The sequence below is a fragment of the Erithacus rubecula genome (genome assembly GCF_903797595.1).
Source record: "Erithacus rubecula genome assembly, chromosome: Z".
NCBI lineage: Eukaryota > Metazoa > Chordata > Aves > Passeriformes > Muscicapidae > Erithacus > Erithacus rubecula.
The window spans coordinates 22,036,647-22,058,978 of NC_136661.1; the positions used below are offsets into that span (position 1 = coordinate 22,036,647).

Consider the following 22,332-nt stretch of genomic DNA (forward strand, 5'->3'; position numbering starts at 1 on the left):
TGTAAGCAATAGTTGTTCAGAATAATTTTCAGGTTTTAAAGAGCATATATCTGTCTTTTTCTGGTACTCTCTTGGGGCCCTGTTGATGGTCATCAATGTTGCACAAAAGCAGTTTGTTTTCACAGTAACAAAGTTCTTGTCTAGTAAAGGCTTTGGTTGGAAAAGAAAAAAAAAAAAGCATTGGACATGTTGCTTTAGTCTTTTGTGCTATCATTTCTGTATTCCACAGTGGTCTTGCTTTGTGACTCAAACAGGAAATTTGTCTGCAATGACACTAGAAAATTAGACCTGCTTCCAATTGATTTCACTACTTATCTATCCAGAAACTGCATGAATGATTCCTAAGTCATGGAAAACATATTTGTTCTAGCTAGCTGTGAGAGAAATAGGATGAATAGGTTAACGAGAAACAAAAAAGAAAAAAGGAAAGAGAGTAGTAGCAGAAGAGACAAAGAAGCAAACTTAAATACATAACTGCACAGTATGGCACATAGAGGGTATACGTATAAGCAAAGTTTTGCACAGAGAAGTAAGCTAAAAATGGGGAAAGTGAAATCACTAAGAAGGGACTTGAAGGTTAAGGAAAATTCAAGAGTTCAACATTTAATTTTCCTTAAGTGATTTCATGATTGATTGGAATTAAAATCCAGGCTGCTGTGTATGTTGATGAGAAGGTGATTGCATGTAAATATTCTTGAGATATTGTCAATGCTAGATTAAATATGTCTGAGAAGGATTGAGTACTAGTAGTTATCTTTTTTAAGTATGAAGATCATAACTCAATTTCTGTTTCAAAAGAGCTTTCTTCCTAATTCTAAGATTTAAGTGTGAATCAAAATTGTTTTATACTTATCTAAGTAAGGATTCATATAAATTGGTGGTTTTGGGTCATTCTTTCCAAGGCAAATGGGTTATTTTTGAAGGAGGTAGTGTTTTAACCATCCAGAATTAGTTTATATACCCCTTTAATTAAAGAGGTTGTGATCAATGAGAGATAGAATGTCTCAGTCTTTCAAAGCTAAAAGCTTACTTTGGTTCACTCAGCTTTGAATGCACACATGGATGTTGACTCTATGGTCCAGGCTATCACTCTGGGGTGTGGATAATTGAGTGACCAGAGGCAAGAAGACCATCTGCTCACCAGTGGCATATAATCCCTGTTAACAAGTTCTTCCCTGTGTTCCCTAAATGTCCTTTGGGTTTGGAGAACTTCAAAATCATGTAACTTAAAAGTACACTTAGCTTTACTGTTTTTCTGTTTGTTCCTAAGTTTGCTGTTCTGATCCCTTTCTGTAATTTTCCTGGCTCTTTGTCACATAATTCAGCAGTTTCTCTACTTCTTTGAGGTATTATGCTATTTTGTTCATCTCCAGTCTTACTTAAGAAGTCATAAATCTCAGTGGCAGCTTCTCATTGTTATGTTAAATTCCAGATTTTCTTTGGTTACTTATACTAACTGTCAGCTGCTTGACCTGCAAGAAACCAGGTGGTAAAATCAGCTTTTGCTTGGGACTATGTTACCTATGATTGTCTCTCTGTGACACTTATGCATTAAGGTAGTTGCCTAACTTTCTCCAGGTTTTCTATTCCAATACAACTTTTTTCTTGGTTTGTTACTCCCTTTCTTTTGACAGTGCTATGCATTTCATGTGCACAGATGTTCTTATTTTAGCTATATTAAGATACACCCAAATGAAAGTATAAAAGTAGACTACAAATGAAGAAATTACAATGAATAGCCAAAATCAAAACTTTCCTTTTAATTTCTTTGTTTGGCATTTGATTTGAATGCTTCTCAAGGTCTTGGGTTTGTAATCTTTCTACATGCTTTTCTATTTCAGCAAGCTAATCTATTAAGATTTCTAATACAGAATTGGGGTTATACTCTGCATTATTCTAAAGGCACTTTTCTATTGTACATTGCCCTGCTGAAGTAAGAAGTTACTTCAACAAAATTGTTAGTGTCAATGTCAGACAACCACCCCTTATATTGTCCAGGAGTTTGAATTGAAGGAGGTATTTTAATCCAAACAAAGATGACATTATTGGAAGTTTTGACTTCACTGAGAAAGAGTTTAACCTTTTAAGTAATCTGATTGAAACCAAAGCTCCCTGATGTTTATCTTAATTACTTAATACGTGTTAAATGACGTGTTGTCTGGCATATGTCAGCTAATGCATTAGGTTGGGATTCTTTAAAAATCACCAGCTCACCTAATGCCATAGGACAAACATTTTCCTTCAGTTCCCTGACTTTCATTGTCTTGTCTCATGATAACATGATTTCCAAGTGTCATTTGAGAATGCATACAATTCTGTCCTTAATGTTAAACTGAAAGAAAATATCTTAATTCCTCAATAAATCATAAAAAGCCAAAATAAAAACTAATCCTAAATCTTTTTCTCTTTACAAAATACAAATATAAGATTCATCTTCTAGAGATATAGGGGTGTAGGTAAAGAAGCCCAGGACCAGTTATATCCACCCTGCACTGACCTACACTTTAACATATATTATACACTTATCATTCGCCACAGCCTTTCCTGTTGTTTTACTTAATATCCTAACAGAATGCATACCTAACAAGTAGGTTTTCCAGGAAAACATGATTTTCTGCTCAAAGAAATTTGTCAGATTTTCCTTACATCAATACAAATAAGTATTGAGTCTTTCCTAGAACATTATTTTGGTGTTGGAAACAATTTTTAAGGAAGCTGTCTGTGCTCAATTCCTTTTAGCATTTTGTTTATTTCAATGTTGAAAAGGTTTATGCTTATAATGTATATATGTGGTTGCATGACTAAAATCAGACAGGATTCATTAGGGTCTTGTTTTTTCTTTTTCCAGTGGGCAGTGTGGTATGTTTCTCATAACCAAAGGATTTAAGGGGAAAATAAGAATATTTTAGTAGTAAACTAAGTTGCTAATAAGTGATACCATAAGTACTTACTGAGTTTTTGTGACACAGATATGCGTGCATACTGTGTTCACCAAATGTGTCTTGAGCAGTGCACAGCTCATTCTGTAATCAGATTATTAGTCCAATCGTATTAGAGTACTACAGGAATACTCTGAGGGTATTCCCTTAATCCCATTCCTTTGGTAGAATGAAAAATGGCAAATAGTAATGCTAGACATTAGGCTCAAGAAATAATACCTTGCTCTCCATTCCCATTTCTTCAGCTATAGAATCCAAAATACTTTGTTTCAATATACAGGAGGAAGAAGCCAAAGCCAGATACTGACACTTAGAAGTCACAGTTTTCTGTCCAGCCCTCGTAACTGTTGAGAGACATTTTACTGAATAACCATTTAGACCCATAGGAAGGTTACATTAATGGAATCATAGAATCATTAAGGAAAAGACCTCCAAGATCATCAAGTCCAACCTTTGATCAAATACCACCATGCCCACTAAACCATGTCAGAAGAGCCACACATACTCATTTTAAGAATGCCTCCAGGAATGGTTACTCCACCACTTCACTGAGGAGTCTAAGCAAATGCTTAACCACTCCTTCAGTGAAGCAATTTTTTCTTTTACCATTCCCAAGTCTCCTTTGGCACAAATTAAGGTAATTTCCACATGTCCTGTCACTTATTGCCTGGGAAAAGAGACTGACTACCACCTGCCCACCTGGTTACGCACCCTCCTTTGGGGTAGTTGCAGAGAGTGGTAAGGTGTCCCTGAGCCTTCTTTTCTCCAGGCTAAACACCCCCAGCTCTCTGAGCCACTCTTCATAGCATTTATATTACAAACCCTTCATCAGCTCCATTGCCCTTCTTTGGACACGCTCCAGCTCCTGCAGTGAGGGGCCCAGAACTGGATGCATATTTGAGGTGCAGCCTCACCAGTGCTGCACAAGCTGATCCCTTCCCTAGTCCTACTGACCACACTATTTTTGATCTAAGTCAGGATATATATTTTTTACATACAATATTGGCAGGCTACTTTCTATGCGTATTAAAAAGTTTCAGTCTTTCTGCCAAGCAGTCATTATGGCTGCAACTTTTTAGTAAAATAAATGTGGCCAGGAATATTGTCATGGAGTCCAGCTGGCATGAAATGCTATCTTTGTACTTTTAACTTGTCTTGTCCTTGAAAACACTGTAGTATCATGCAGGCAACCCACTGGAAGTAGTTCCCTGTGCAGGTTCCAGATTTGTATTCAGATCTGCAGTTCCTTGGGAGATTAGCAGATTATTTGAACCAAATCTTTGTCAGGAACCATTCAAAAAAATTAGCAGTATAGATGATCAGGTTCCAATGCCTGGGAATGTTTCTGGATTTAAAGGCAAGTATGTAGTCATACAGCTGTTGCTGTCTCTGTTGAATTCTCTGATAATTTGAGATTCTGAGGAAAAATAATTTCATCTATTCCATTTACTACCTTCAACATGAATCAAACTGACTACTTTAACTTACACATTTATAAAAAAAAAAAAAAATGCAGCACCTGAATTTTTTATTTGTTTATTACATTTCAGTGGGTGTGAATGAATTTACCTATCCATGATGCTCCCAGATATATTAACAAATTTATTGTGAAATGTTTTCATTTCATCATCATCTCAGTAGTTAAGCACTGTATCACAATCTCTGCTTAATCTTGAATGAGAAACAAAGTTTAACCTCTCAGTTTTGGCAGTACTTATTTTGGAAGATTCATACATAACCAAAGTGAATACCAAGCAGTCTTCTAACTAGTACCAGGACTTAGTGAAGAATAGATATCTGTTATCCTTCAGGGAATACTTCTGTAAAATAATCCTTGCACAATCTTATTTGGCAGATCCATAATGAAAATTAACTACAACTTTAAAAATAGTAACTTTTCCAGTCCACAAGCTGCAGAATTCCATCACAGCATTGACAACCACTTCAAAACCATGGAAGTATAGGATATAAATAGAGATTATGTATTTTTTAGACATGAGGATACAGTGGCAGAGAAGAATGTAAACAATTATAATGGTGAGGGTCTAGTGGATACAATTAAGCTACAAAGAAAACTTTGGGTCAGCAGCTAGTAGAATAATCTACTGTCACTAGTGATAGTGAACAATTTTGACTTCTCAGATATTTTTGATGAAAGGAATGCAACAAAATAAAACTACCAGATTCCACATTAGGAGACTTCAGCTCTAAAAATAAATATATATTATTTCACAGGAGGGGAGCCTAGGAAAAACTAAAAGAATATGTATGTTTCTCCTTAAATAGACTACAGTATTATGGTAACTACACACTCCTCCAATGTGGGGTGGTATACAGCATATAAATCAAAGGCCTAAATAAACTATAAGTTCTTGTTTGACTGCAAATATAAGAAGTAAGCATAAGCTAGGTCAAATGGCAAATGTTGAATAGAAGAGAATTGCAAAATAACTCAAACCAATCCACAATACTTGGAGCAATCAAAATATAAGAAACCACTGATTAATTAGGTGGAAGTTAATGACAGTGGATAGACAGTCACTTTGTGTATATTGGTATATAAATGAACCAGGGGCAATTCCACAGGCCCAAGAGCTCCAATTCCCAAGAATGTGATGCCACACATTCAATGTCCATATAGTTAAGTTCTCTTTTCTCTGAAACACTCAAATACATGGTCTTGTCCCAGTATATCTGTAAGGAACAATAAATGGTTCATGCTTCTTCCCAAGCACTCCTGTGCACCCCCTGGAAGAATGCTGTTTTGAACAGGCTAAAAGTGGACCAGGAATGTGTTAAAGAGATGAATGCTTGAGCCTGAGTTTGTGCCATGACTTTATTTTGTTTGCCATAGTAAATATTGCTAGTGAGTCCTGTTTACATTTGTGTCAAGTGTATTTGTTTTCCGTAGGGACATCGTGACGTGCTTTGCTATCCTGTCCCTCAAGGACCATTTTAATACAGTACATTTATCTTCCTGCATTTAGTCCCTATTTAAATCTTTTGAATAAATCTTCCTCCACTTAACAGCATCAAGTCTTTTTTTCTTATAAATCAAGCTTTCCCAAGCACAAGGCATGACATGAGAAGTGAATAAAGTGGGACAATTTTGAAATTGTGAAGTGTCTCTCTGGTATAATAAGAGCAGTAAGAAAAACAACAAAATTTTTGTTCTCTAGCAAGTGAAAAGGCCAAAGATGCAAATTAACTTTCATTAAAGAAGTCGATTTCTATGAGCTATGAATGCTGTTAATACCAAGCTGAAGAGCTAATGGTACTGTTAAATTCTGAAGCAGAGAAATAAAACAACATAGTCAACACTCAACTATAAACATCACAAAGGGCAACAAGGAGATGAGTAACTTAACAACATTGTCATAAACAAATTATGTCATCCCAATTTGATTTCTTTCTCTAAGAGGACATCAGACCTTTGAGATAGAGACCAGTAACAAATAAATACCTTGCTTTAATAAAGCCTGTAGGGAATAGATTGTATCCTTTTATGCTGTATTGCATGCCATTTTCATAGATGACCAGGGATACATGGTCAGGACTAATTTATGTTAGAGTAAAACCAAAACTAGTGGGAAAGTCAGACCACTGGTAGTTATCAACAGTTCATCATAAAAAGTTTGGAATTCTATATGCATCCACCCTGTATCCAGTACTATTTTAGGATTTTTATTAACATCCTTAAACAATGACTTGAAATTAAAGAAATGAAAGAAAATTGGTGTGGTGGAGCTGCAATGATAGGTACTACAAAATAGTATTTCAATTTAAAAATTAAAATTATGCTATAAAAAATAGGGCACAACATAAGAAGAAAGTATGGAGACTTACAAATTTAGGTAGGAAAAAATAGCCACACAATAATAAAATGAGAAGCAACCAGTTTGAAAAATAAAAGGAACTGTAGAGTACAGCAGCTCACGAGATGAGAGAGTGTTAATCCTGTTGAATGCAGTTTGGTGTTCATCCCTTCAAGTACATGGATATGAAATCCATTTGCACATTGAAACCACACTTTGTTTGCAAAAGAAAGATTTTGTTTTTTGCCATATGTTTCAGGTGTTCTTTGTAGGTAGGCATATATCAGAGCTGGACATATGTCTACTTCCTGGTTTACCAGAAAAAAAAAAAAAAACAAACTACCATTTGTGAGCAGGACCAATATTGTGTCAGATATTAGGATGAGCATAGTTCTTGATACGGATATTTTTCCTTCTACTCTTTAGCAATGCTAATGATTAAGTTGAAGGATTTAATTAATTTTTGGAGTATTTCACTTGAAGAACAGGTAAAATAATTTCAGAGAAACTATGGGAAAACAGCAAACTTTGTATGAAATTCAGAGATACCTATGACAAGGGAAAAACTTGAAATGTTTGATCTTGAGAAGATAAGATTGGAGGATGAGAGTGGAGGCATATGCTAAAAATTTTCACATATTTTAGAACTGTTGCATAAAGGAGCAGGTTGATCGGTTCCCCACCTGTGGTGCATAGAATAATAGTTCCAGTTCACAGAACAGGCTATTTCTTTTATGCTAAAGAATTTTAAACCATCTTTTTGCTGCATTACTCAGTTAAACCTGCTGAATTTACCACAATGGAGACTCCTGTGGTCCCTAACTTGCTTGCTCTATGGCATTTAGATAATTTCTCTTTAGCACCTATGCCACAGCATTTTAATTTGAATTTAGCTTTATTTCATCTGTGATTGAGACCTCTGTCTCACAGCTTTCTGTTACAGTGAGCTTCAGGGCAAAACAATATTCTATCACAAGATGTTGGAAACTCTCAGTAAGTTGGATTTTTAATAAACAGAATTAATTAGTTCTTGTGTGCTGAGGCTTCCTTCCTTTCTGTCTCTTCAGAAACTATATCTGTGTCTGTTGGTGCACGCCAAACGAATGTGCTCCTGTTACACTGCTCTTTGTGCAAAAAAATTCTTATTTATTAAGAATGTTTCTTCAAGCAACCACTCAGATGATTTCCTCCAAATGTACCTAACTGATGGTTGCTTTGTTTCCATGGAAAGACTCCAGGGCTTCTTCAGCAGCTGGTTTGAACCTTAAGACCTCTGCAATGCCAACTGCAGATCTCTATGGTCTCTCCAGTATCCAGCCCAGGCTTAGAGACACTCCAGTACCAATTCCCCAGACTTTTATAAAAAAACAAAACTTTGAAAACTCCTGTCAACTATATGAAATGTCATGACTTGAAGCAGAAATTTAGAGAAATTTAAAGTAAAATGCAGCAAGAAGTGCTGTTGTCCACCGAAGTGCAATGAATTACCCTTGCAATATTCTGAACATTTTTTGTTAGACCTTAGACTGCAAAAGACCACAAATACCACGTGCCTTTATTTTTCATATTTTCAAGGATCTCTTTGGATTTCAGTTCTCTCTAGCTTTGGTTTATTTCAAGTTCTAATTTTCTCAGTGTTCACTCAGTGTTCACATGCAAACGTGGCAAACTAGTAAACACAGATTGAAGTAAAAAAGTTAACATTGCATCACTTTTACTCAACTTGTTAATTGCAAGGTTTGCTATTAAGCAGGCAAGGATTAAGGAAGGAAACAAAGATCCACAAAAGTAAATGTGTGCAAGGATTGCCTATTAAAATAGAACTGCAATATGAGGAGTTTACTGTAGGCATTGGTAGTACCACCAATGTGCAAGTAGCACTATCATTCTTTGAAATTCATGCCCAAGTGACGCTCAAACACGCAAGTTCACAAAAACAAGCTGGGCTTTGCAGACCTCACACAATATGCTGGGAAAGTCTGGCAAGGAGGAATTACAGCCCAGTGTTACCAGAGTTTGAATGAGAGCTCCCACCAATTTCTGTCCATGCAGAAACCTGAGGGATGAGACAGGCTGTTAATTTGTTTTCACATTCAGACAGAAGTACTCTTTTATAACTGCAGCTTAAGAAAGTTGGCAGTCTCTTAAAGGAACAAGATGAAGGCACCCACGCAAATTACTCTTGAGCAAAAGAAAGAGAGGCAGTTCAATAAAAGACCAAACTGGCTAAATTGTGAGTTCTTCAATGAAATGAAAAACCTGACAAGTGACCTGAGAAAGAAGGTCACATAAAGGATGGAAAATAGGCCAAAGGATAAATAGAAAATTAATAGCATATGCATATAGAGGTCATATCCAACATAACAAGGTGCAGAATGATACACAGCTAGTTTTTATTTTCTCTAACTCATTGTCTGAGAAAACAATTATTAACCAGATTATTTCTATTAATATAGATCCTCATTTTAAAATTAATATAATAAATTAATATAGATCCTCATTTTCCCTTGAAAATTGGATTAGAAATGTAAAATAATTCTCAGCCAGTATATGTCAAAGAAAGTAAAAATGAGAGTCTAATATCGTGAGAGGAAAAATTATTTGAGGGTTGGGGTTTTTTTGGGTATTTTTTGGTTAGTATGTTCTGACTATGTGTTTCACAAATATTTTTCTTGTAATAAAAAATAATATTTTTATTAAGCAGGTTTTCTTGGAGATCTCTAAATTATTATAAGCTATTTACTGAAGACCAGTATATTTAATAATCACTTTAGACAATCCACAGAAAATGAGAAAACAATAAGGAGAATTTACAGGAGGAAATACAACTTCTGTCAAAATCTCCCATAGATGTTAGAACCATAGAAGTCTCCTGTTAGAAAAAAGATATGCTATGTTTAAAAAAAAAATACAGGAGAGAGGAGAGGAGAGAAGCCAGTGAAATATCTGTCTGTCTTTGTATGTTTTTTAAATATCTATAATGAAGTACTTTCTAGTACTTCGAGAGGTACTACAGTCTATTCTATTAACAGGAAAATGAATAACCACAATGTTTATTTCTAAGATATGTTTTAAATAGATGACTCCAGAAAATGAATTCCTATGTTTAGTCCATAAACAGTGAGTAAGAGCAGTTCTGTATCATTAAAAGTGTGTCTTTTTCATTACAATTTGCAAAAGCAGACTTAACAAATTGACATACACATGTGAATTCTTTCATGTGCCTATGGATCGGGTACACAGAAATGTAATCTGTCTAAGTATTTTGGGGCAATAATTTAAGCTAAATAGTTTCAATTTTAATTGTCTGCATCAAGTGCCCGAAAAATGTAAAAGGCGGCAGATTTTTTCAAGAACAGTGGGGGAAACTGTCTTCAATATTGCTTGGAAACATAGACCTTCTCTTACTAGATGTCTTTGAGAACAGCTTAGAGAAATATTTTTTATAAATTACTTTGTTATATTGGATTATATCTTAGAAGTGAAGAGTGATTTAAAAGAACCTCAGAATACCAGCTGTGCTCTGTGCCTAATTGTGTAAAATTGAAAACTTTACTTCATTACACAGATTGGCTTTTTGATTTAAGAAGCATGATAAAAACTGAGCATTCTCAAAAAGTTTGGTAGATGCTAATTTTCTCCTGCAAAGTGACTTGTCCTATGCCTTTGACCATCCATTTCAAAAGCATTTCCTGCCTCTTGTATATATGGGTAGGAGGAGAAGGCAGCCAATTTCATACATCAATAACTTCAATACCTTCATTTAATCATCCCCTGCTAATGAAGTAGTGTGTGCATCAAATTGTGAAGGGTTCTGAGAACAGAATTTATTGTAGTCTTTCAAAACTACTTTCAAAACTACTGTGAGACTATGAACATAAAGCTGTGGTTTGTAATAAAGGAGCAAACCAACCACAAAGCCACCTTTGTGTCTTTGTCTCTGATTAATGATCTGTGAATATCAGTAAAGTAATAATAACAGAATTTTGCTAAGAAGCCAGTGTTTTAATTCTCAACTAAAGCAACTTTTGCAGCAGGTATTTTTTTACAAGGGACCTCACTTAGCTCTTTAAGAAACCTTCTGATCTAGCAATAATAAAAGATGATGTAGAGCTGGAAAAAACAACAATCTACTATAAACAGGTACTGAAGTGTGGAACTCAACATGCCAAAATATATGTAAAAATGAGGGTGTTTCCCTGCATAATTAAAATTTGTTTTTCTCTGACATTTTGGTCAACACAGATGAAAGTCTCGTGTCTATGTAACAGGCTTAATGAAATGGAGATCATGTATTAGACTGTTAGCTTTAGAATTCTGAAGGGGGAAGCTGCACAGAGTGGTTCACAAGACAAAAATCATCTCTAAAAAAGAAATCTTATTTTGTAACAGTAAACTGCAATTCTAAATATCTGAAGGTTGTGCATAATGACGAAACACTGCTTCAAACTTTTACTATCTGTTGAGCACCTAAATTCTGTCCAAATCATGTGAGTTGTTCTTATATACTGCCACTTGCTGTGTCTGAGCACCTGGGAATTATTCTTCTAGATCTTCACTAGGGCATCAGCTCCTGTAGCTCATCTGCATCTCAACGAGGAGTGTTCCCATCTGCTCTTCATCATCCTCAGGTGTCAGTGCTTACCTTCTTCACTAGACATTCTCCCAGCTGTGCACACCCAAACATCTTTAGGAGTGTTTGTTCTGCACAGCCAGATTCTTTTGAAAAGAGAACAGTGAGAGAACACTGTGGTCAGAAATTGCAACAAGGCAGATTTGGGTTGAAATGAGGAAAAAGAATTTACGAGACAGTGATTAAACACTGGATTGGTGTAACTAAAGGGGCCACTGAAATCTTCATCTTTGAAATCCCCAAAGGCACCACTCCCCATTGGATTATGAGAAAGAGAAACTTCTCCTCTGTCACTCTTTTCCTAAGGTCAGAAGTTTGATTTCAGACTTTATTTGTTAGAGAAGCAGTACCTCAAATGGATTCTTAAATTAAGTAGAGCATGTTTGGCCTTAGGGAAATGTAGCAATAATTTGATTTGAAGAAATTGCTTTTTCTGCGTTTACAGTTTCTTTTCTATGCACTGCATTTTCCTTAATTTTGTGATGGTAGTTGCTAGGAATACCTCCATGAGAAACAGCATGAACAGACAAAATTAGCATTATTTTTCTATTTGTTTCTAACTGAGGATCATTTATAAATAATCTTACGAGCGTTTATATTTTTAATGATTTTGCCCAGACTTTTTAAAGTGTTTATGGAGGTTTTTTCCAAATATGTGGTTCTAATGAAAAGGCTGTTTATTGTTAAGTGGAAAGAATAAGGCATGTACATTCAATAAAAATTTTATTTTAGGTTAAAGAAAACAAAGATAGATAAATAAAATAAATAAAAAAGAGCTGCTGTCCTTGCAGATAGGCAGTCTTACTGGGGTATTAAAGCTCAAGTACCAAGAAAGCAAACACAAGTTTTGCTTGTCAGAGTTCTTTCAGTGTAGATTATACTGTTGTTCATTTGCATATGTTTTATTTTTAATTTTGCCTTCCATGGAAGCTTTTCTGATTAGTGTGCTGTGTGCTGTATTGAACAGATGACCTGAAGAAATTATGTGACGTTTCTGTTTTTCCAGTCTCCAGAATTTCTCTCTTCAGGTGGTACCATTCTAAAGTTCCATGTGTTGATTCCTTCTTTCCAGTCCGTGGTTTGTGAGAAATTGTCACAAACATTTCCACTGCTAGCTTTCTACTGCGTGGCTGTCTTTTTTCTCTTTACAGAAAAAGAGAAGTTTTAGTTCTCTGTGTTTATACAGATAAAAAAGCTCAAAATCGAAGTCAGGATACCCCACTGCTAAAACACTCTTCTGGTTTTGAAAGACTATAATGGAACAGTATCAGTTAAAAACATGACTTATTCCTTGTAACTATTTGTTTCTTGTTAACAAACTATTACATGCAGAACTGGATTGTATCCTAGAAAGAAAAGTTGTTTTCTCTTGCACTTCTGCCCATGACTCACAGTGCAAAGGGGAAAAAAAAAAATCCAACCTGAAACACAACAGAGAAAAGGAGAGCTAAGTAAAGATTAATTATTAGTAATTGTGTCAGTATTAAACTGATAGCCTTTTAATGTACTACTGGTTTTGTGTGATTTCTTCTAACTAAAGATATGATTCTGATTAAAAGGTGAATCAGTGTCCCCAGATAATTCTGAGTAGCAATTAAATTATCCTGGTAGAAAATAATTAAGTGGAAAATTGCATCGTCTTGATGGGAGGGAACTATTTCAAAATTTCCTGTGTAAGTTCCATCTATTTTTTTCTCTGGCTTCTGAAAGATCAGGTAGTTCATGATGGAGAAGATGTCTTCCTTCAGGTTATCTCCATGGAGTAGGCTTAAGAATGTTCATGTGTTTGAGGAAAAGATGCATCATACTTCCTGTTGTTTTGTAACTTCTTGATTTAAACTGTACTAAATAAATGCTATTAGAAAAACATTCATGCTGGATCATATTAATGGTCCATCACTATCTCTTCTCCAGCTATGGCTAGTAAGAGTTACTTGAGGAAGAGAACATGGCACAACTTAGCAGCTTTCTGATTAATCTATAGAATACTAAATAAGTAGTGAAATACAGCTCATCTAAAACAGTGATTATTCAAATATTAAGTCAGACAGCATGTAGTAGGTTGGCTGGGCTGAATGCTTGGTGCCCACCAAAGTTGCTCTGTCATTCCCCTCTTCACCTAGACAGGGACTAGATAATATGATGGAAAGCTCGTGGGTTGAGCTAAGGACAGGGACAGATCACTCAGTGATTATTGTCATGGACAAAGTAGACTCAGCTTATGGAAAATTAGTTTATTACCAACCAAATGAGAGAAGATTTAAGGGAAATAAAAGTAGAACACTTTCTGCTAACTCCTCCCATCTATTCAGGTTCCACTTCACTACTAATTTCTCTTTTTCTTTTCCCCCAGCAGAGCAGGGGCATGGAGAATGGGGATTCTACTCAGTTCCATCACATATTGTCTCTGCCACTCTTTCCTCTTCACTGGAAGAAGTTCCATCCAGCATGGGGTCTCTCCCAGGGGAGACAGTCCTCCATAAAATTCTCCAATATGAATCCTCCACACAGAGTCACAAGTCCTGCCAGCAATCCTGCTCCAGGCTGGGCTGCTCTCTCCACAGCCCACAGGTCCTGCCAGGAGCCTCCAGCACGGGCTTCCCGTGGGGTCACAGCCTCCTTTGGGCACCCACCTGCTCTGTGTGGCTCCTCCAGGGGCTGCAGGTGGATCTGCTCCCCCAGAGCTCCCTGGGCTGTGGGGGCACAGCTCCTCACCAGGGGCTGCACCAGGGGCTGCAGGGGAATCTGCTCTGGCAGCTGGAGCAGCTCCTGCCCCTCCTCCTCCACTGACCCAGTCTGCAGAGCTGTTCTGCAGAGCTGTTCTGCTCTCTTCAGGCTGCTGTTGCAGTGATTTTTCCACCTTCTTAAATACATTATCCCAGAGGTGCTGGCACTGTCACTGGTGGATTTGGCTTTGGCCAGCACTGGGTCTGTCTTGGATCTGTCTGGCATTGTTTCTGTTGGACACGGGGAAAGGTCCTGGCAGCTACTCACAGAACCCACCATTGTAGCCCCCGCTACCAAACCCTTGCCATGTAAACCCATACAGAAGTACGATTCTTAATGATCACATAGCCTGATTTTGAATCACAATATATTTTTGGAAGGGAGTATTAATTTCTATTTCATAATTGTATTAAGGTACTTACTGGAAAAACTTCTTAAGCCAGAGTTTTCTTCTAACATAGATACATCTCATAACTGAATAGCCAGCCATTCTACTGCAGTGATGCTTGTGATTAAACATCAGTCAGAGGCACTGCCATCAATGGCTGTCATAGAATAGCATGCCATGTACATTAGGCTAAGTTCTGATCTGAAAGGAATCAAAAAGTCCATCATCATTGCATAGTTCTGCTTCCTACATATTACTTTATTGATTTACCATACATGTCCTCATCTACTACAATTTCTGATTTAGGGAGCAAACAACTCAACTAAGTTCTAATATTTCTGCATTTGAAAAGGATAAAATTTAGGAATGCAAGGCAGTTCATAAAATACACTTTTACAGCTAATGCTCATAAGGCAGTCATGTAAGTTATAAATACTGTGTTGTTTGCGTTCAGTGTCTTTTTAAAAGCTCTATCTGCCCTACAAAAATGGATGAGACCATTTGCTAGAATATATTAAGAGATTAATCAGTTTAAGATATAAATAACTAGGAGACAAGTCCTTTGAAAGCCTGTTTTTGTAACCACCTCTTTTTCTATTTATCTTTTTAGACAATGTGAGATTCTGTTGGATATACTGTGTTAATTAGATGTAGGGTTTTGTGGAAATGTATTCTGGTTTAGAAATGCAAATGGGCTTTCTGTAATGGTACAAATATTCAGTAAGAAATTACTTGTATGATAGTGTGACTTCACATACAGATCAGAGAAAGGAAAACATTTAAGCTTTGAAAACGTTGGCTGGTTTCTTATTTAACTACCAATACAGAGAGAGCATGTTATTGGATAAATACTACTTTGTGCTTGTGGCATAACTGTCTATCAGTTACATCTTGGGTTGTTAACTCAGTATATATATATATATATATATATATATATATGTATATCACATCAACCATTTGTTGTTGTTACTTTTGTTGTGATATAAAAATTGTTTTGGTAATAATTTAAGCAAAAAATTTCTGTCTGAATGAATGTTATGGTTCTTTCATGAATGTTCTTACAAGAAGAAAACGTATTTCTAGAAAATAGATGGAGTTCATGGTTTTCTCCTCTGCAATTTAAGTGATTAAATTGGTCAGTGAGAACTTTTGGCACAGAACTATAAGAAAAATAAATTTAAATACAAGCAGAGGATGCAATCTGCATTTCTTCCATTATGTTCCAATTTTGTTTTCATAATAACCATAATTAAACTATGTGCCAACTGCGAGAGAATGAGACACTCAGTGAAGGCATCCATGAAAGCTATGAGTTTGTTACAAATATGCAATTAAAAGAAATAGGAACATTTCATGAATTTCTTTAGGAGGTAGTCATGGCTTAATAAAGTGGAAAGTTGTTACATCGTACAATGATCCCAGCCTAGAAAAAAGACTTATCTATAGAACATATAAACTCCACTGAATATGCCAGTCTTTTGCAGAAGAATTTACTGACATTATATACAAGCCTGAATTAGCATATGTTGCATGTAGCATACAGTCTGTACTAAAATGTATCAAAGTATTTTATGTATATGTTGGACATCATAAGACAAGGATGACTCCTGAAAAACAGCTCTCAGTGATGGCAGCTATATTTCTAATAGTTATGTAATTCTGGAGATCTGCTGATTACATTTCATTTTATTTCTAAACAAAATAAAACAAAACAAAACCTAAACAAAACCCACAACCAATAATTTTAGAAGTTAGAAACAGCTCCTGTAAAACTAGAACACTTGGTTAATTAATCTTTTCATTAATTCAGGCCTTATAAAATCTTCAGTTTTCTTCAGTACTGTTGGAGATAGTTGAGTCTTTCAATTGTCCCTTACCTACTAGGATCCCCATTTTCTGTATTGTACCAACACAGATCACAAGTTGCACTGGCTGCAGGCTTGAGCAAGTGTGCTAGTAGATGAAATATTTTTCACTAGTTGATGGACAACTTTTACACAAGATGTGTGCTCACTCCTGGCAGAAGACTTGCATGCCACAGTTGCATGGCAGGTTCACCCAGAAAATGCCAGGTCCTTCAGGACCAAGCAGTCTCCCTTCCTTTGCTGCTGTCAGCCTCCACATTGCCACCATCAGTCACACCCTGTGATCCTGATGCTTATGGCTGCCTGGCTCCTGGAGCTGTGCCTGCTTGCCAGTGTGGTCCATGCACATGGAGATCAGAATGACTGAGATCCCTCTGGGAACATCCACCAGCCAGTCTGAGGGTAAAAGAACTGGGGATTTCTAAAGCAAATGGCAGTCTCACATACCTCAAGAAAAGGAGTGCAAGAATAAAGCACCTGAAGTGTAAACTGCTATGGAGGGTTGGAGAAGTGTTATACAGTGCCACATAGCTCTGGTTGCTACAGTGGTTGTGTTCTTCTGTGGGAGCCACAAAGGGTAAGTGGAGAAGACTCATAAATATAATGACTGGAAATGTGGTACATGCTAAGAACAAAATTTGAAAATAAACCAGCATCAGTGCATTGTGGCTATGACAAAACTCCAGGAACAAGGAAGGAGCATGTTTATGACGACATGCAGTGTCCTGGACTTGCTGGTTTAGGAACACTTCTGGGTAAACAAGAACCATTATTATGCCTTTCTCAGGTAGCAATGGCTACAGAGGTGACAGAAGAATGATCATCATTGTTCTAAGGACAACCTGGTCCTCTCTGTCCTTGCTGTACTTCTCAGGTTAAGTTTCTGTGTGCTGAGAATGCCAGGACTTTAGAGACACACTGCTCATGTGAGAGGAATTGAGCAGCCATGGCACCTGCTATGTCTTCCCTTCTATAGCAGATGTCTTGAAAGTACGTTTTGTCTTTAGAGAAAGACACATCAGATGGTTTTGGCAGCTGCTTCTTCAGACGAGGTCACTGTTGACAAAGCAGACAGCAGCATGAAAAATATTGTTCCCTCTGTAGTTCCATAACTTCTTATTTTGTTTCTTTGAGTATTTCTACATTTGAAAACAGATTTCTTCTGCTGCCTTTTTTTTTCTTTCTTTCTTGAATTGCTGGGGAGGGTGAGGAATGGCAGGGGCAAACTGCCACAACCCCTCAACAGTGACTCCCAAGTAAGACTGAAGGATTTTGATAGATAAGGGCTGTGTGAGAAATAAAAACAGACTGCAGTCTTATCTCTGTACTCCTCTGAAGTAAATACCTCACTACCTGACATGCTTCTTTTCAAATTTTTTTCACCTGTAAAGCCCTTTCCTGAAACCGTATTGATTCCTTTGACTGGTTCATCCAACCTTTATCTTCTTTCCTGCCTTTCTTCCAATCCTAGTGCTTCCTGTTCTACCTAAGTGTCAGAACTCTGATGGAGCTCCTATGCAGAGTAATTCAGGTTATTGCAGTTATATTGATACAAATGTCATTATATTGAAAATAAAGTTAGGCCCTTGCACTCTTAATTTACTAAATCTTGCTTTCCTTAAATGACCTATTGGTGTTAAGGACTGTTTTTAAGAATTCAGTAGGTTATTTTAACAAATTCCAAGCCTACAAACTCCTCTCAATGAATAAGTCTCTAGAAATGCATTATGCTTCTAGATCAGCCACAGAGGAATCTTTCTCTGTTGATGATAGGGCAGCTTAAGATCTGACCTAAACCAGATTTCTGAAGTCGATGCACCAGTTATATGAGATGGGATGAGTCAAGCTGATAATATCCTCAGCGACTGGCCAAAATATATTCCAGAAGTAGTTGTGCTTTTTTATACCTTACTGAAAGTCTGCTTCAATTTTTTATGCTGCAGTGGTTAGTATCCTTTTAGTTAGTATCCTTTTAGTTTAGTTTTAGTTATCCTTTTCTGGTTTTATGCCTTTTCTGTTTCTACCTGTTGTTTTTGCTCCAGCATTTCTCATTAGCCTAAACTGCTATTGCACTTTAACCTAAAACTGCTCTTGTGCATTGGCCTAACCTGCTATTGCATTTTATCCTAAACTATTTAGCTTTAACCTGTGCTATTGCACAGTGCTTTTTGTATTTATAGACATACATTACCTTTGTAGGGACAAGTAAGTGCCTGTTCCATTTTCTGCCTCAACCTTTACTTTGCCACACTAACCCAGCCAAGTTCTATCAGTCACCTTTTAATAGATAGGCTTTAGAGCTTTACACCATCTTGGTGACCTTTCTTTTCTTCTGTCCTAATTTGAAATACTTTCTTGAATGTAGGTGACTTGTCTTCTGTGTGTATGAGATTTTATTACTACCTTAAAATATTTTCCTTAATCCAGTGCTCCTAGGATCAGCGTTGCCTTTTCTTGGCAGTATTCCACCAGAGGCTGAGTGTGCTTGTATTGACTTGCCTGACTGGCTTAAATATTGCTAGTAGTGTAGCCACAGGGACACAGTGTTCATTAAAAACTGAAAAAGCTAACTCAAAATCATGGGGAAATATTTAAGAGCCATCTCACACTACTCTGCCTGCTGCCGCAGTTACCAGGGCTGCATTACGTCAGCTGGCTATGAACTGGATAGCACAGGTATAAATGACTGAAGTTATCATTTTTACAGATCCCAGTGATAGTTCTTCCCTCATCTTTCACTACTAATCCATTAATGATTTACTTTTTGTTCTCTTTTCCCTATTATCCAGACTTTAGAGCTATAAAGCTTATTTTAATTACAAACAAAACTGTATATGCAGACCTTAACAATATATACATCTCTTACAGAAATTAAGATAATGATGGTGTGAACAGTACTTCTTGATTCACCTTCATTTTGAAGGTTTCCTCCCTAGGCAGATCTTAGCTTTCCCATTTCCTCTTCCTTGTTTTGATCTCCTTGTGTTCAGCAGTCAAGCAGATGCAGAAATAAGACAAGGCACAGCCCACTACATGACTGATTAAATATGCATTAGGTTCTACCTTTTATTCCTTTTCTTATTTTTAAGGTGATAGCATCTGTTCAAGCACCCATTCCCTATTTACCAGGAGCAATTTCATTCCTTTCAACAGAGTTGTTGGTAGAATTTGTTCAGAGATAGCTGAGTGGTATGGGCATGTGATAAATTTTAGGGATATCATCAACTGAGTCTTTTCTGCCAGCTATACATTCTGTTCCTAAAATTTGTTTGATCTGAGAGTGAACTGTTCAGAAGTTTACAAATAAGAAATAAAAAAGGGTAATTGTTTTCCCAGTACCAGCTGAACTTCCTACAGTGTCTGATCCTGAAGTCAAATGGATAACACAATACACATGATGGGAGCAATGCAAGCAGAGGTGCAGTCTGACACTGGTATGAGCAGCAGCTGGTGCTTAGCACAGCCAGACCACACTCAAGAAGCACACCTGAAGTTTTATAATTTCTGTGTGAATAGATCACAAGGCACATACTCCTTACCTGAAAACATTTTTTTGAGAAACACAAATGTTTGACAAGATACTGTTCCTATGATTACTGATTGTTTTGAATAGTCTGCAGAATGTCCATTTTGTCAAAATATGTGAGCAATGCTGACCTTGAGTGGAGAGACTTGACTCTAGTAACAACTTAACATCTACCCCCTTGAGATCTCCTTTCACTATGAAAAAGAGACTCCTTGCTCAGACTTCTTTTTTAAAAGAATCTTCACTATACATATGTTTAATTTTATATCCAGTTCACTGGCTTGAATACAGAGAAGATAAAAATATGATTCATTGAAAGCATTTATAAGAATATGTAAAAATGTTTTTAGTTAAGTAGAGATAGATGGCTACTGAATAGTTATGTTAGTAAAATTCACAGCCTTATTGCATAATGTGAAACTCTTTTCAAGTCACAATAAATACCTCTCAAAACTACAAGAAAAAAGACATTTTTCCATCAATTTAATCAGCTTTTTGATGTAAAGCCAACATTCTTTATTCTGTTGTAAATTTTTTTTTCTGCTGTTCTAAAATATAAAACATGGACTACTAGTACACAAAAACTATTATGGATGCAGTTTATGTTGAAGGGGTATTAGGTTTTCCTCAGAAAAAAAAAAAATCATGAGCAGTAAGCATTCAAAAGGAATCACAACAGCCGGTAGAGTATGTAGCTGATGCTCCCAATTATTCTTTTTCTGCTGCTGCATTCCTACACTCCAGAGTACACCTCTTACCTTTACAGCCATCACACTACAAACATTGCTTGCACTGAAGAGAATCACTGTTTTGCCTGAAGCAAGGAACATAAGTGTTGCAAAACTGACTCCTCCTCTAATGGGGTGAGCATGTACAAGTACACAGAGTTGTATTTCTCCCAGAGCTGCCAGACTGAATATTTTGCAGTCAGAGCTCTAATGCTTACAGGGTTTTCTTTGTTTATCTTTCTTTTGGGTCTTTCTCCCTCTTTCTTTCTGGATTTTTTCCTTTTTTAAATATATGAGAAACACTTTGAAACGCTGGATTTTCAAGTCCTTTTTCAGGAAGCATTCATGAGCTGTCATGGGTCAACATACATTTCATTACCAGGCAAAAGTAAGTACTGCAGTTAAATCTGTTTCTACTGTATGTTTACCTTTCTGTAAAGGGTTTGGTTTTGTATGAAGGGCAGAGTAGACTGTAGTTCTGTTAGCAGAAATAAGAAACTTACAGAAATAGGTAAAATCAGTTCAGCTTAATGTGGTATGGTAAATATCATGTGGCTCAGATTTTGAGGGAAAAAGGGGGATTTTTACTTGTAAGTTGATGATCTCTCTTTTAAAATACTGAAATAAGCTGTGGACACAGAGATGCCACTCCTTCTGTATGCTTTTTTTTTTAAGTGACAGTTGGACTGTGTTTATTATTTCAAAGCATTTTAAATCCACTTGGTCATACTAATCTCATTATATTTCATAATATATCAGTATATTATATTATATTATATTATATTGATTTATATCATTTATGTTCACTAAATATACCTTATTTTTCTTATTCCTTTATGAAAACATCCTCCTGGAACTCCTATAACTGACATCATTTCTTCCACCATCTGATGTTCCCTAACTATTATTTTGTTCTTTCTGTGTTACACTCTCCTGTGTCTGCACATTACAATCATTAGTTATCAGATTCCGTTTTGTGTTATTATCTTTCGACTGTGTTGGTATTGGCATAGACTAGCAGTGAAAGGCTGAAGGGAAATGGGTCTCAGTGAGAACAGAGAGAAAGGCTGGTAAATAAGCAGGCAAGTAGTGAAGGAAACGATGTACTTTGATCCAAAGAGCATCTTTTTAGCCAGTTTTCCCTGCATTTTGTTGGAACGCTGTACCGTCAACATCTGTAATATTTTCACTATTCCAGCAGCCACCTGGGAATTCATTAGTACCCTGGGAATGAATACAGTTTCCCTTGCTATGAGTTCCCTCTAGAGAGCGCAGCAGCCTGCGAGACAGCCGTGTGCATTCTGTCCGTGTTACCAGCGCTAAGATCCCCGCTGCAGAAATGCTCTGCTGCAGCTATCATCAGTCTTCTTTTGAGAGTTGCCTTTTGTCGAGCTGCACTAGGCACTCTCCCAAAGGCAGGCAGATGGATTGCCCAGGCAGCGAGCAAGTTTAGCAACAAGTAATGCTGGAACGCCTGTGTAGAAAAGCAGCCATTTACCACGTGCGCGTTTGGCAGCTCCAAGCATCCCCAGCAGGTCTGCAGCGGAGTGCTCGTCAGTCTGCTGTGCCACAGTGCAGCCTGAAGTCCTGCACAAGGACTGACCTAAATCCCCACTATGGCACTAGCACGCTGACCGTGCAGGGAAACAAAATCTGGAAAAATGCAGTTAGCATAAAGCCAGCAAGGAGCAAAAAAATCTGATGGGTAATC

General features: G+C 36.8%; 1 protein-coding gene across 9 annotated transcripts in view; it reads left to right on the forward strand.

Moving 5' to 3' along the window:
* Positions 1 to 22,332, forward strand: part of PRLR (prolactin receptor) — a 141,468-nt gene that overhangs the window by 45,862 nt on the left and 73,274 nt on the right. The window contains exons 1-2 of one of the 9 annotated variants that reach the window (XM_079329858.1): positions 9,833 to 9,874; positions 12,355 to 12,415. The exons of 7 other annotated variants lie outside the window; for them this stretch is intronic. The gene's annotated coding sequence lies outside the window, so the exon portion shown is untranslated. Of the gene's footprint in view, positions 1 to 9,832; positions 9,875 to 12,354; positions 12,416 to 20,530; positions 21,010 to 22,332 lie in introns of those variants that run through there. One more of the 9 variants, XM_079329856.1, reaches the window with a different exon arrangement.